Genomic DNA, 11,926 nt, shown 5'->3' on the forward strand with positions numbered 1-11,926 from the left:
GCTCTTCAGCTCAGTGATGTCCGCCTGGACCTGCTCCTGCAGCCCGTGGACTCTGCTCAGTTGGTTCTTCTCATGTGAGTGGATCTGCTCCTTCACCTGGGCCCTCCTCCTCTCCAGCAGGAGGCTGACATGGGTGAAGCTCTCCTCCGTGTGCCGCAGTGTCTCCTGGGCAGAGAGGCTGATGGTCTGGGCCTCTCCCAGAAGGGCCTCCAGCTGGGCCTGCTTGTCCTGGAGGCTCTGGAGAAGATGGCTCCTGCTGACCTTCTGGCTTCTCTGGACATTATCCCCTTGGAAGTGAAGTTAAGAGACAAAAAATTTGCAAATACTCAGAGATTCTCCAGCGTACAGTTTTCCCTCTCAAAGAATACGGAGATAAAAAATACTATTAAAATCTCGTCTTGTTTTGTGTTAAACAAATGTTGGTCTACTCTTTATTTTAACCCCCACTTTAACAGTTTGGCTCTATCCGAATCTAAAAGCTTCTTGCAGCCTAACGGTCAGTGTAATGCCTCATTTGAAAGCTAAGACATACAAAACTCATTTAAAATTTGTCCTCTGTTTCTATGCGTTGTTGCCGCGTTGTTGTCACATGTTGGTCCCTCGCTGCTACTTAATGCTGCTTAATATTACAGTCTTAGCTTTCAAATGAGGCATTACACTGGCCATTAGGCTGTAAGAAGCTTTTAGATTTGGGTAAAGCCGAACTGGCTAAAATGTGCTCCGTTAAAGTGGGGGTTAAGAGGTTAAAATAAAGAGTAGAAGACAAACATGTGTTTAACACAAAACAAGACGAGGGAAAACTGTACAATGGAGAATCTCTGACAAAAATGATATAAATGTGGACTATTTTGAATTATATTTAAAATTGTTATTAAGGACTAAAGAGCAAGTAATACTGTAATAAGTCCGTTGTAAATATTTAATGAGCAATAACATTGTCTCACATTGAGGCTATATTAGTATATTAGTTATATGCAACAAAAGGTTATTAACAGTAAATGTGGGAAGGAAAAGAAAATTGCAAAATTGATAGACAAAAACAAAACAAAAAAAAACACAGTATTGATTTTTGGTCAAATGGTTATGCCCTAATGGTCAACATCTCTTTTAAAATCACACAATTTTCCCTTTGCAATGCTTATTTTTATTCTTACACTTCTTTAGTTGGACATGTAGAAAGCATGTTAAAGTCAGTCTTACTACATGCAGCTCTACCCACCTCCTTTAGTCTTCCTGTTGGTCCACTTTTCAGATGGCGCCCCCTTGTGTCTCTTCCGTACTTTCCCCGCACTGTCCCGGCCCTCGACACCCAAACAGAGCGTCACGTCTTCCAGCCGCCTCCTCCAGTCGCACTCCCCGCACGGCACGTTATGAGGCCGGGCACGCCGCGGTCCAGAAGATGGCCCCGCCCCCTTCAGCCGCTCCACCAATCCCGACAGGACGATGTTCTTGACCGCGGCCGTCTTGCGGTAGAAGACCTTCCGGCACTCGGGGCAGGTGAACATGTTTCTCTGGTGCTTCCAGTGGCTGTGGATGCAGCCGGTGCAGTAGGTGTGTCCGCAGGGAACAGTCATAGGGTCGCTGAAGAAGTCCAGGCAGATGGGGCAGGTCAGAGCCTCTCGGAGCAGCGTCAGATGGGACATGTCGGCCGAGTGGCAGCGAGGGCGAAGAGAGGAGAGTGAGAGGTACAGTATGTGGAGAAGAGGAAGGCTCCGCCCACAAGGTGTGTAAGCAAAGAAGTACAGGAAGAACAGGTAGGATGAGCTGAGAGAGGGAAGGCGTGTCCCGGGGCATTGTCCGAGTCTGCTTTGCTTAGGCTTCTATGCAGAGTTTTGTAACTTAACCTCTTAATCCCCACCTGAACAAAGCACATTTTCTCCAATTCAGTGTTACACAAATCTAAAAGCTTCTTGAAAATAAAGTGACAACACTTAGGAAGAAAACACAACAAAAGAGTGACAAAAACACAACTAAAACGTGATGAAAACAGAACAACAAAGTGACAACAACACGACAAAAAAACAACAACAAAGAGATGAGAATCTTAAAAAAATTGGACATTAGCGCGGGGACCACGTGACATAAGATTCCGATTAGTTTTGTAGGTCTTAGTTTCAAATGAGGTGTTACACTGGCCTATAGGCTGTAAGCTTTTAGATTTGGGTAAAGTTGTTTTTCAGTTATGAGATAGATGTAATGCCTGTCATTACACCTGGAAACACAGGGGAAGTCACTTCTAGGGTTGCAAATGGACCGGAAATTCCTGATAAATTTCCAGAAATTTCAATGGGAAATTTGGCAATGACATTTTGGGAATTTTCAAAAACTAAAAAAAAAAAAACCTGTCAATATGCTTTAAAAATGTGTGTTTTAGTGTGTGAATTTCATCTACACATTAATTTTTAATTTGAAGCATGTCTGAGTGATGTCACACCCCAGACCCATAGAAGAAGTGTGAGGACCATATCAGGTCAAACATAACAACTTCCCTACAGCCACATTCTGATGAATCCTCCATCTAAAGAGAACCGGGGCAAACGGCAAAGTGTTACTTAATGATTTTGTTTTATCACATTGTGACTGGTTTAATTCACCTGTCTCGAACTCAGACCCTGATAGACGCTGACCAATAGGAAGCCTGTGTCTTAAACAGAACAGACCTGAATGATAGACTTTTAAAACCATGTGGTAATACTGCACACAGTTGAATAGTGAGACGGACACAAACATGCAGTGAGTCTATTCAGTTTCCAAAAGCTCCTCTTTGTATCAGCCACGACCTAAAACACCGTCCTCTTCAAACCCTGGGTCAGACGCGGTGGACGTGATTTCTTCATTTATCTAAACATTCATGCTTCAGTCCATATCTGTCTGTAAAGAAGTCCCGGAATTTTGCAACCCTTGTCACATCTACCAAAGAAGGCATCAGCTTTCCTCCGTGGGTTTATACAGGAAATTGCGATTTCCAATCCCATTTCCTCAGAATGTGCAGTATGTTTCTGTAAGGAGAACATCTCTACTTTTGGAATGTTTATTGTCAGTAAGTGTCAGTAGTGAACCCTGCAGACAGAAAAATGCACTTCTTCCCAATCAGAGCTCAAACTTTCACACTACCATGGAGGGAGGGACTGCAGTCGTATCTCATGAGAGGGACCACAGTGCCATCTGCTGGTCACTATGCGTTGGCACACGTGTCAGAGAAGACACTGCAAACTGAGCTTTCACCTGGAAACAAAGAAGTCAAATGCCTGATCTTCACAATAGAAATGGAACGTTCAAAGGCCATTTTCTAAAATGTCATGTATCATGGACACAGCTCCAACAGACTCCACATTGTCCTGTGTTGAAGTTAACAAGATTTTGATTTTTTTGTTTGTTTTTCTTTTCAGAAGGAAAATCCCCCCACCTTAACTCAGCACACTTTCTCCAGTTTGGGTTTACCCAAATCTAAAAGGTTACAGCCTATAGGCCAGTGTAACGCCTCATTTGAAAGCTAAGACCTACAGACCTCATCTAAATTGAGCTTTTTCCTCGAGTTTCTTTTGTTGTTGTTTTTTTTTAAAGTGTTTATTTTTTTTTTTAAGTTTCTTGGCTGGAGAGCTGTAGGCCAGTGCGACATCTCATTTGAAAGCTAAGACCAACAAAACAGATCTAAACAGATGTTTTTTCCCTGCGTTGTTGCTGTGCTGTCTTCACTTTTTTTTTTTTTTACTTTTTCCATTGCTTTGTTACCACATTTGTGCTGCTCTTTTGTGGCTTTTTTTTGTTTGCGGTTTCATCACTTATATTCTTATTCTTATTCTTGAGAACAGATCAACATTGGTAGACGTTGTAAAATCCCCCCTAAGGCGATCATATCGTCATCCCCTAGAGAGATGATTAAACATTTGTAATAAAAGCACCGAGATGTCGGTTATTGCAAAAACGCTCCTACCTCCGGGCTCCGCTCCTCTCGTTCTTTCATAAATCTATAAAGTGAACAAAGCCGAGACCAGCCTGACGCAGTGATAGCTACTGAAAGTTTAATAGCAACTTACGGCTTTACAAAACACCTACAGCGTATATGTGGCTCACAGTTTGTTTATATACTGTATGTATTGATTAGCACGGCTGTCACCTTTCTTCCTGGGATCCGGATATGAAAAAATACATTAATAATATATTCCAACACAAAAAGACAATGTATACAATATATCCTTGTATCACAATATATCATCCATACATTCGTGGCATAATGGATTAAGGGTTGTTTTATGACCATCATGTTTTGTGACTTTGTATTTCTATTGTATTTTGTGAAGCACTCTGTCTTCTGTCTGTGAAAGGTGTTATATAAATAAACGTTACTTACTTACTTCGTATAATACAGCAATTATGTATAAAACATCAATATCTTCAGTTCAGTTCAGTTTTACTTCACAGAAATGGTTTCAATACTGATTTTCAACCTGGATAGACTCAGACAGACAAAAGCAGTGATTAGGAAGATTTATTAACAGTATTAGTTTTGGCGATCAGACCCCGGTGGTAACATCGATGTAAGAACTGAAGTCAGTATGGATGAACATCTTGGAGTTAGGGACGTCTTCCCCGGAGCCTGGACACTGGTGGTGGTATGGGAGACTCGTGAAGATGCAGCAGGGAGAAGTCATGGATGGAAGAGGCAGAGATAGGGCGGAGGCGGGTCGCAGCGCAGCTGGGAAGCGAATGAACCAGGATTGCTGGGGCTCAAAAGCGGGACCGAGGGCGATCATTGGCTGCCATGGAGGTGCGGCTTTTACGCTGATGGCTGAGGTGGCCATTGGCTGGAGGTAGGTGTATGTTCCATGCATGCATTGCTCTGTTCATAAACATCCTCTTAGCAGTGTTTGCCCTGACTTTGGTAAGACAAATGCCCCCCTGTGGCGGGTCTAGTAAGTTAGCCGTGTTTATCGTTTTATTGTATCGTATTATATTTGTGAAGAAAGACGATAATGAATACAATCATCTATCTTTTACTGACACCCACTTGAGTCGCCTCAGCGTGACTTTGGTGCTGGTTCCAGAATCACAGTGTAACACCAGTCGAGCTGCTCGGTTTGTACAGTCTGTAACCTCTGTAACACTCCAGCTGCAGCATTAGACCATTACTGAGCAGTAGTTCAGATATGACAGAACCAGAGCTTGGCTTATTAGATGCTTTCCATGTTAAACAATAACTTTGTTTGTCACGTGCAGACCATGTGCCATTTTTGTAATAACGCTGTCCACATGTTTGGTATGGTATGGTATGGTATGGTATGGTTTTTATTTAGACAGGGACAGTGCACAATTTAACATTGACCAAAAGGAAAGATGCATTGTGCCAGGTTATAGCAAAGATGCTAATTTCCACCTGTCGTCCCTGGGCAGGTTGATGTTGCAGTACAAAAACTGGTTTTAAATGTAGATGAAAACTTGACCATGGATTTATCCATTTTGACATCATTAAAAACATACATTTAATTTAAACAAGATTGGAACATTAGAACATTTTCTACCGGTCCTTTTTCTAGGTGAGCGGTCGCTCCCACATGACGTTACAGATCATGAGCAAGTTTGTTTTTCTAGAAGCCATTTTTTAGTCAAATGCGCAAAACTTTTGAATGTCGTACTTGCAATAATCTCTGTTGGCAGTGTGTTCCACTGACCCACTGCGATCACAGAGAAGGCAGATTTAGCGAAGGCAGTTTTACATTTTGGGACGCCGCATTCTCCTCTAGAGGTGGATCGAGTAGCTTGAGTCATTGTATCAGTACAAAAAGTTATACATTTTCTCAGAGGGGGTGCAGTGACTCCATGGATAATTTTAAAAAAGTAAGCAAACATTAGAGTAGAATATAAGGTTTGTAAAATTCAGAATTCCATACTTATTTAGTGTTTGACAATGGTGATAACGCCTGGGTTTCTTATCATGGATCTTGAGTGCATATTTATATAATGATTCAAGAGGCCCCAGAACCGTTTTACAGCCTTGTGACCAACTCGATATACAATACATAAAGTGTGACAAGATCATGGAGTTCAGGTATAAAAGGGACGCCTCTGTGGTAAGGGACCCCCGTATGGATAGTGTGTTCTCTAAAGTGATGCCTAAAAGTTTGACCTCTTAGACCTGCTCCACCAGAGGAGCACCCACAGTCAGGTTTAACACTGGATTCGTTTTTACTTCTGATCTAAATGCCATTGTTTTTGTTTTCTTTACATTAAGAACTAATTTGTTTGAAATAATCCAACTGCCATGAACTCCTTGTCTAAATGTGCGCTTCAGCTGTTGTTGCTGACATGTGCACTGTAGAGTCGTCTGCATACATGGATATTCTGCATTGAGCACAGTCGGTAAATCATTTGTGTAAACACAAACAGCAATGGTCCAAGACAGCTGCCCTGAGGCACGCCGCAGCTCACAGGCCTGAGATCAGAATACGATCCATTAAAAAACACTTTGTGCATCCTGTTTGTTAGATAACTCCCACTGCAGACACTTCAAACCCAGAACATTTCAGTTTGCTTAACAGAAGTTCATTAGTATTTTTTGGCAGACCATCATTTTAGTATTTAAATGCACAATATGTAGTATTAACCTCTTAACTCCCACCGCGGGGGGACGTCTTTAGGAGTTACTGCGCGGACGTTGTGCTCCTCGTATCATTACGCCTCACAATATAGTACCCCTTTTTATTTGCTTATAAAATCGACATGCTACATTTCTGCATAAATATACTTTGCATGAAAACACTTCACGTAACTTTATTTAAATAGGGAACACGTGGAAGAGCTTGGTAGCTTCTATCGTGAGCTTTTTTGGAGCTATATGACATGTGGGAGAGGCTGCGTATGTGCTCCGTTTGCCTGACAGAGCGCACGGACAAAGACCAGACGGGGATATATTAACTCGACTAAAGTGAGGTAAGAACATATCTCAGTATGTAAAAACGGTGGCCTATTCCTTTAAGTCTTCAGTCCATCAGGTGCCACAGTGTTCTGAGTATAAATCCAAAACATTTCTCACAACATTTTAAGGATATTGCCCCCTCTTGTCACCCTTATCTTTTCCAAAGAAGGTGAACCATGATTTGCTTCATGGGCAGAGAAGCTTATCAATGACATGGGTCGACTCACAATGGATGAATTGACCTTTTGTAAATTTTCTTCCAGTATATGGATGGTTGAACGACTTTGTGTTGTGTTGTTGTGTTTGTTGTGTAGCAATACAGCATTAAACACACTTACCACATCTGTGCGTCCCAGCTGTGTCGGCCATGTTAGAGTGATCTGGAGTCATGCTCCTGTACATAACTTTTCTGAATGCAAATGATGGTGGGTTTGAACACATGCCCCCCATAGACGGCCCTGCCTGTACTGATACTTCTTTGAAGCACACGGATTATACTCTGTTCTTCTTAATGCTTAATTCAACTGCTCAAACCATTTATTAATTGTAGATATTTCCAAAATACAGATTAATCCCAAATCAAAATGTGCTTTGAGATCTTGGTAAGATTGAAATACTTGTTCTTCCCTTAGACTGCCAGGAAACTAACATTCCCCCTGCCTTTGCTGCCGGATTATTCCAAAGTGAAGAATATATTTGTTTCTAAGGCGAAATCCTCACTTTGGGAAGACACAATACTTCGACTGCCTCCACGTTCACCTCTTTACGTTGGTCTCCCCCTCCTCATGCTTCGGGGCTGTGCGCCGAACCAAAGCCCTCACAGTGAGAACTCTCGTCTCGCCCGTTTAAGATCAATGGATGTGCGGCACGGGGAGTAAGAATAGCTCCTCCGACTTTAATATTCCCAATTAGGAAGTGGAGCGTCGCCATGGCAGCAGCCGCCTCCACACCGGGACCAGAGAGTGAGAGAAACAGGCAGTGTGTGTGTGTGTGTGTGTGTGTGTGTGTGTGTGTGTGTGTGTGTGTGTGTGTGTGTGTGTGTGTGTGTGTGTGTGTGTGTGTGTGTGTGTGTGTGTGTGTGTGTGTGTGTGTGTGTAACGCCAACTTAAGTGAGGAGAGCTTCATTTAACAGAGCAGATCGGAGTGGGAGGAGGCAGGAAGTGCACATTACTGACTGCACGGCCAAAGAATCAAGTGTAGGAAAAATAGGTCCGTCGACAAAAACAACTCGTATAAGATAAAATGCCACAGAACATCAAACGGAAGAAAAGGTGTAGTACACTTCCTCCTTATATTCATGTCAGTAATCTAAAGTTATTTGTCATTTCTTTTTATTGTTCACCAGCTGTTTCTCGTCATTCCACTGTTGCTCCAGCGCTGCTGTTTTTACAGTGTGTTTGACACTTCCCACTGTTGCCAGCAGAGGGTGCCGTTCCTGTTGCTGTCAAAGGAATCTTTTTACTTTTCCAGTGTTTCTTCAGGACAATCCTGTTCCAAGTTTTAAAAGGTTAAATCGCACACGGCTCCACTCATTTGTCTTAAATGACTCGTATTTCAAATTTTCCTGTGGCCTGGAATAAATATCAAAGTTTTCTTTCGTCTAATTGTAGCGGACAGTGGGGGGGCTCCCTCCCAACCATTGGGTCTTTAAGGGGAGACACTACAGGCAAAACCCAATTTTTTCAGTTTTCAGGTTTTGGGCCAAATTGGTCTCTGAACATATAAGCTTTCACCCGGAAACCAAAAATATGCCTAATCTTCACAATAACATGTTTAAATATTGCGCTGATTCAATGTTCCCCCATAGACTTATATGGGACAATGGAATTTCAAGGGCCTTTTTCTCAAAACGCATTTTTCTGTCATTGTGGCGACACTATGTCCACGTCAGTCGGACCTAAAGACTTCACATTTTCCAGACTTGGACTGAACAATATTTAGAAGATTTTTTCAGAGGGATTTTTTATTATTATTTTTTTATTATTTATTATTTTAATCCCTTAAACCCCATTTATTGAGTTTTGAATGTCAAAAAATGAGGCGAAAATTTAAATTTTACAAATTTTTCCACTAAAAAACAGCTTATTTAAAAACTAAATAAGAAATCCAAAATCCCCTCTGAAAAAGTCTTGGTAACTCATTCATCAATAAAATAAAACCATAAATTTGAATGTAGCTCTATCCATTATTCAGATCTCGTCGCCGAAAAGATGGGAAATTTGGGGCATGTTTAGGCATAAAACACCTTGTTCTTATGTGAAAAGATAAAATAACAGAAAACTTGCAATGTATTTTTTTCTCACATTTATGCCAGTGATCGACAGCAAGTTTCAAATTGATATCTGTAAATATACATTTTTCCCCTATTCACCTCCCCCGCGCCTGGCACTCACTCTCGACTGCTGCTGCTGGTGACAGGTGTGTTTTTAACTTCTCCCTCGGTTTTAGTATTTTAATGTTCATTTATCTTTCTAGCTTTAGAGCTTTTAACGTACTCCGGTGGCGGCTATTTCCCCCCGTTTTTAGAGCAGTTTTAAGGTGGGACAAGCGTTTTAATATTTTGTTTACATTCATTGTATTTCATTTTAACTGCAGATTTTAGCCATTCATGTTTGGTTATTTTCTAACTTTTATTTGTGTTCCAGATTCCCTTTGATTCTGGCCCAGGGGCTGCAAGGTTTTATTTGTGATTTGCACTTTTTATATTGGCCATTTTAATATACATTTTAATAGAAATAAATACTTTTTAATATGTAATCTCTGGTCCTTTTTAACCTCTTAACTCCCACCTGCACGGATTCCATTTTCTCCAGTTTGGCTTTACCCTAATCAAAAAGCTTCTTGGGAAAAAAGCACCAAAACAGCCACAAAAAATGAAAAGAAAACAAGGATGTATTGTCAACCAAAAAGTGACAAAAATTCAACAAAAATGTGACAAAAACTCAACAACAATGTGACAAAAACTCAACAACAATGTGACCAAAATTGAAAAAAATAAAAATAAATTTCAAATGAGGTGCTACACAGGCCTATATAATAGCCAAAGAGGAGAGAATGCATGTGGTTTAGGCGGGTGGTAAGAGGTTAAATAAACTTTTAATTGCATATTTTAAAAGCACTGTCTCTGTCTCTATTTTTACAAATCCTTATCTGCGTGTCCTTTGGTTTTATCCTGGTTTTATGTTTGGGTTAATTATTTTTAAGTACCTCAGGTCACACAATGTTTTCAGTGAAAAGGAAGGCAACATGCACATTGAAATGTTGCTTGTTCTTTGAGATTCACAATTCAGGCTAGGAATTAGACGTTGAAAATTCCTTTGAAAGAACTTCACAATGTTGTTGTGATTTGTGTAAATGACTCCCCCAACATTTGGGAGTCATTTACCAAGCGAGGTGTCCAACAGCGAGTGCAAGTAGTTTGTATTTGTCTGTATTACTGTAATAACAGTGTTAATTTTGACAACATATTTTATTTTAGTTTTAGTCTTAGTCTTTTGACTAAAATGATGAGAGTCGAGATTTAGTCAAAAAAAGCTTTTCAATTTTAGTCTAGTTTTAGTCGACTAAAATTGCATGTCAATTTAGTCGACTAAATTTAAGACTAATTTAGTCGACTTTGCATTTATAATATTCATTATAATCATATTTAATCGTGGTCCTCGACTTCATGGAGCTGCTTCCACATGAAAAAAGCTCAGACCTGTTCATTTGGCAGAGAATTTAAAAGATATGAGGCTTTTTCAGACGGTCAATACAAGTTTGGATGATTTTAGTCTCTCCTTTTTTCATTTTTATTTAGTCTTATTTTAGTCGACTAAAATATCTGGATATTTTAGTCATAGCTTTAGTCTCATGAGAAACTTTTAATTTAGTTTTAGTCCAATTTTAGTCGTCAAAAATAACACTTTGACTAAAATTAAGACTAAATATTTTAGTCGACGAAATTAACACTGTGTAATAGGGCTACTAATCAACTATGTAAAAAAGAAAATGCTACGAGAGTAAAAAAAAAAAAGGTTTAATGATGTTAGTTTGGAGACAGTATTTTGATATTTGCCTTAATTTCAATAAAATATGCTGTTTTCAATCAAAAAATATGTCATTCAATGTCAAAAAGGTAAAAAAATATTGTGTCAAAATCAACTTGGGGAACCACTGTACTAGAGAGGGCGCCAAATTGCTCTTTTACTTTTCTTCAACACCATGAGGTCCGAGGTCCCCGCAATCTACAGTGTCGCCAACTTCTGAATGAAACTTTGGAACGTTAAAGAGACTAGATGCAGGTTGGTCATTTTATGCTCACTACTGCCACCTCAGGTCTTACGCGTAACTGCAGTCTCTGTATTAAAGGAACAGGCCACCGTTTTTTCCAGACAAAGATGTGTTCTTACCTGAGCTTAGATGAGTTGATACGTACCTGTCTGGTCTTTGTGGTCGCTTCTATCTTCACCCTGTTTGGAGCTATTGGAATACATTGGGAGAGGCCAAATGCTAACAACATCTTGGGTCGTTTTGCGTGACTGAGGGCTAGACAGGTACACATCAACTCGTCTAAGCTCAGGTAAGAACATATCTCAGTATGAAAAAACAGTGGCCTGTTCCTTTAAAGGGGCTAGATGCAAGTTGGTCATTTTATACTCACTACTGCCACCTCAGGCCATATGTGTAACTGCGGCTTCTATATTAAGCTCGTGCATGACGGCACTTCAGACCCGAAGTAACACCGTTTTGAGTGACAGTGCAGGATTTTAGAGGCAGTTTAAGTCCCTTTAAGTGACCAAGACTTGTGGTGTTTTGTGGCGGTAACTCCAGATTTAAGGCGTTGAAACCCCTCAGGGGAGCTGTGTAGCATCACGGTGTACATGTGTAAATATACACGTCTGAAATGAAGGTTCTCCCCTCATGATTGTCCGGAAAAGTAATGGAGGGAGTTAAGTCTATCTTTACTTTGACATTCAAACTCAGGGAGAAAGCTAACCAAAACTATCTAAACTGACCACAGCAAAATGAAAA

Source organism: Gobius niger (assembly GCF_951799975.1).
Source record: "Gobius niger genome assembly, chromosome: 16".
Classification (NCBI taxonomy): domain Eukaryota; kingdom Metazoa; phylum Chordata; class Actinopteri; order Gobiiformes; family Gobiidae; genus Gobius; species Gobius niger.